The sequence below is a fragment of the Hydractinia symbiolongicarpus genome, chromosome 3 (assembly GCF_029227915.1).
Source record: "Hydractinia symbiolongicarpus strain clone_291-10 chromosome 3, HSymV2.1, whole genome shotgun sequence".
Classification (NCBI taxonomy): domain Eukaryota; kingdom Metazoa; phylum Cnidaria; class Hydrozoa; order Anthoathecata; family Hydractiniidae; genus Hydractinia; species Hydractinia symbiolongicarpus.
Genome location: NC_079877.1, coordinates 23511840 through 23516494, shown reverse-complemented (window position 1 = coordinate 23516494; position 4655 = coordinate 23511840). Strand labels below are relative to the sequence as shown.

The 4655-nt window shown below is 32.2% G+C and overlaps 1 long non-coding RNA gene across 1 annotated transcript; it reads left to right on the top strand.

The window, feature by feature from the left end:
* Window positions 1-3801: 3801 nt before the first annotated feature.
* LOC130636327 (uncharacterized) lies at window positions 3802-4350 on the top strand. Its single transcript, XR_008982258.1, has 2 exons — window positions 3802-3991; window positions 4166-4350. It is a non-coding gene; the product is annotated as an uncharacterized LOC130636327 (long non-coding RNA).
* The last annotated feature ends 305 nt before the right edge of the window (window positions 4351-4655 follow it).

The window sequence follows — 4655 nt, the reverse complement described above, 5'->3', positions numbered from 1 at the left end:
GGTTAACGTTTTTGTTGTTTTGTTATGCTTTACGCAGGTGTTATCAATAATTCTTGCCTGAGCTATAAAGAAAGTGTGGCGTATGTTTTTGCTAAAACAATGACATTTACATTCTTGCAGGTATGGAACAACAGAATAAATCCAGTTAAAGAAAAGAAACATATACTTTAGTTTTTGCTGGAATAAATCTTTGCGAATTGATTTGTTTTTTCTAAATTCGTCAAAACTCTAAATTTGTTAAGTTCCGCAACGTGATTCAATATGTCAACCACAAAAATGTATTTTTTGTACAAAAAAATTTCATTTGTTTGCTACTTAGAATTCATTTTCCTAAACCACTTATTTTTAACTTACAAACACGGCCCAGAGTCAATACACTTCAGCCCACAAGTGAAATTTGACAATTTTAAAAAAGCGACTTTAATTATGTTTTGTTCATGATTTGAGCATTACAAAATGCGCATTAAAATTATGAATTGACATATATAGTAGGGATTCAGTAGGAGTTCAATATTTTGTCGGTTTTGTGAAGGTGCCAATCACATAGGGCACATATAAAAAAACGTGTATACGAATAAATTGGAACCTTTACTTTAGTTACCCATAATATTATTGTTTTATTGTTGTTTTTTTATCCATCCTTAAAAAAGACAAGCACATTTTCTTTAAACCGATCAAACAATGAAACAATAACTAAATAAATGAATTCATAGAAATTAAAAATCGTCCATTTAAACAAATCTATATAAAATTATTCCTATATCCATATTTAAACAGATTGAAAAAATGTATATATATTTTTTTTTTGCAAATAAGTCAAGTTGAGGGTGGACTCGTTGGTTAAAATTAATAATGGCAAACAAAAACCTAACTATCAGTACGGTTCACCACAACTGTGTCAACATTAAACTCATAATGGCATTTGAAGGGACAGCAGATATGCTCAAAAAATTCAGTCCTTGGGTGGTGTTAATTTTATCAATCATTGGAGTAAATTTTCTATATTTGTTTACAGCATGGAAAACTAAAGAGACACGTAGAAAGTCCAGCAAGTTGTTTTTTGCAATGTCCTTTTCGGATTTAATGGTTGGTGCCATTTCGATCCCGTCAGGAATGATATTCCTTTGGGCTTCCACCTCCGATGGTATATGTGGTTTCTTTCAGGTCGTAAAGTATATACCGGCTTTGGCGTCGTGTAGTTTAACATTTGCGATAGCATTAGATAGATATTTGATTCTGGTTTATGGAATTCATGTGCAACTGAAATACTTAGCTCTGTCTGTGATAGCATGCATAGTAATTTTAATAGCACCTGATGTGTTAAATTTTGTCTTATACAAATCATCAGAGAAATATTTCGATGCGGATCCACCATTTTATATGATGCTGGTATTTGCAACCATATTTGTTTTACTTTTTCCAATATTGTATTTGCATTTGCTTTGGTTTGTAAGAAAAAAGAGCAAAAAGATTCAACCTCTATCTTGTCGTTCTCAATACGGGAATAGAGTAATGAAGACAATATTGCTGGTTCTGTTGTCGCAGGTTTCATGGTACTTTGCACATATCATGTTGAGATATTACTTAACCATTCTTGCACCTGCAAGCATTAACCCTAAGACGAGGTTTGCAATCATATACATGATGTATATGTCCATGTGTATGAATTCTGTCACAAGCGCCGTTATATTGATTTGGAGAAATACCACTATAAGACGCTTCTTATTTAAGGCATGGAAGTCAGAAATACACCTTGGAATGTCAATGGAGTGCAGTACGTATAAAGTATCGAAAAGAAGTGTGAGGAATATCAAAAAAAGCACCAGTCGTTAGTCCACAAAGAAATTTACGTCAATATGCATTCGTACGTATTTCCAACATCAGTATTTATGCAAATTTTCTCTGCTGGAGGTCCAGAAATATTGTGCACAACAGTTTTAAACCGGCAGAATATGGCTATTATGTACAATTTTACAGCAACCACACTGATACAAATCTTTTCGAAATCTTTTTTCCTTTCTCATGAGTTATATATGACTAGAACATCTACAAGAACTCGCTTAGAGCGCACAGTGATTATATTCTTATACTAAACTAAATAAAAAAATTAAAATGAATAGAAATTAATACGGTTAGCTAGCTATCTCCCTTTAAGTAATTATTCTGTTGCTGCAAAATGGTAATAACTACCCTAAAATGTAATAATACACGGTACCATTTTCTTTTTCTTTTATTCGATTTAAACCAGTAAATAAATGCTAAAAAGAACCAACCTAACCAAATATTAGCTGAAACATATATATATGTACAACAACAAAATAAGAAAAAGTAAAGTAAGAAGTATAGCTTTTCATTTTCTTTTCTGACGTTTAATACAAAATCATTTGCACAACCCCCCAAAACACAAATGTTAACAAAACTTTTTCATAATTTAAATAATATAAATACCAAGGCATGACATACGTTGGTGATTTAAAATTTACCAGTGAAACCACTGTTGACATGTATCACACATTATCATATTGGAGTTGCACGTATTTAGTTGCACGTTTAAATATTAAAACTTGTATTTGCTACATAAAATTATGGCATACTTTTGCTTGGGTTACGCTTAAATGTTTCATTGCTTCTTGGTAGTATGGATAAATGAGAAAGTTTTCGAAAAATTGATAAAATAGTCCTTTTAAATTGAAAAAGTAAAACAAGATGTGTTAGTTAGTTATTGTACATAAATCAATCACGAAGCTAAAAAGTTATAGCAAATCTGCTTCTGTGTTCCTTTTCTACATAGCTAACCAGAAAAATGTATCATCGAAAGATGATTTTCGTTCAAAGTTGTTCTTGAAAACCACACGTTCGATGTTATTTTCCTTTTTTCGTTAAATAAAACCCTTTTTGAACGCTTTTTTTTGAGGACCAGTTACAGTTGGTACCAGTACAGTTGCAGGCTTATTTTCCACTATTGCGCTAAAGGTAGATTTTGTAGCAACTAACCCTTTGATTAGTTGTTCGAAAGCTTATAAACGTCTTGCGCTTTTTTGGCATCTTCTTTTTTATGATACCGAGAAGTATGACGTTTGAATTGAATCGAGTTGATGCAGCTACACTGCACACATAACATTTGTGCTCATTAGGATTTACTTGGCTTTTCGTTCCACTATTCATAGCGTTTTTGCCTTCAATCTTTGCATCGCTTAGTAAATCATTCTTATTTGATTTTCTTTATTGTGTGGTCTTATTTGGATCACTTTCTTTAATCTTCAGATACAAAGGAGCAACATGGAAAATGAAAAGAAGCCAAGTATTACTCCAGCTATTTTTATGGTTAGTAAAATGTAGCTGCTCACCACTGTTACCTATGTCCCTAAACCAACGGGATGAATTTCGCAGTCCGAGTCTGAATCAGATATTGCGTTATCATCCTGGTAATTCGGCAATACAAAAGACACATCGACATTGTCTTCGCTTAACCAGGTCATTATTACAGAGCGAAGTTAACTTATAAAAAATAGTAAAAAAATTAACGGATAAAGAATAAATGCTTTCGCGCAAACGTTTCCTACAATATTAAACTGCACCAAATATGTCATCGCAAGAACATAGATAATAGATACTTACCAGTATAAAAATTAAAATTAAAAAAAGGTTAACAGTACCGACGATATTTAGTTGGTTCGCATGGAAAAATGAAGGGAAGTGTTAATCTAGAATTCTTACCGATTTCAAGTAATTTTTGAAATATTAAAATATGCTGGTCTCAAAACAGCAATAGATAGCATTACGACAGCTACCACATCACAAATGTTTCCATCATTCTAAAGAGCATAAATTACAGAACAGTCAGTATTGCATTCGTGTTTACCATTATCGGAATGTGGCTTGTCGTATTCCACGATGTTGAGATCACCTTCGCCGTAAAGAACTTTGCAGTATTGGTCAACGAGATCATTTAATTGGAGCTATCCAACCCAAGGAGTCACACTATGTGAAGGTAATTTCGTCGATTTGTAAATTTTTAATATCTATGGCTATGGCTTTGACTTTTTGCAGATTTTCATTCAAGAGTTTTAGCTAGTGGTGGCATGAAATAAATAGTTAACAGGTCTGCACAATTCTCGTTACTTTTTCTGTGCATAAGTTTTTTACTCAATGTCTCCTTTTTTAGGCTTGACGCATTTGAATGCTTGAAGTCGAGTAAAGATGCCTTGAATTGTGTTGAGAATCCTACAAATAATTAAATTGTGTGTTGGTTTTAATTTGACTCACCTGTTTCCCTGTTTAATAATTAATATGATAAAAGAAATTGTTGTATTCTACTGAGCTTTTAAATTTTAAGACAATTTAATGCGATTTTAAATGCCTCTTTTATTCATACAAAGAATTAATAGTTTCTTACCATGCTTATTTCTTTAAATTTGGAAAAGGAATTCCAGGTGATTGTTGTAATAAATAAAACTAGCCGTATTTCCGTGGAAGAATCCACTGTATCTCTCCTTGAATACATGTAAGGGACACCAAACAAAAACATACAACACAGTAATTTGAATATTTAAAAAGTCACAATCTGCTTTATTCTATGTTTATCACCACTGAAAAAAAACGTCTAAAAATATAAGCAGGTGCAACCACAACAAAGAAATAAAAATTATAATTAT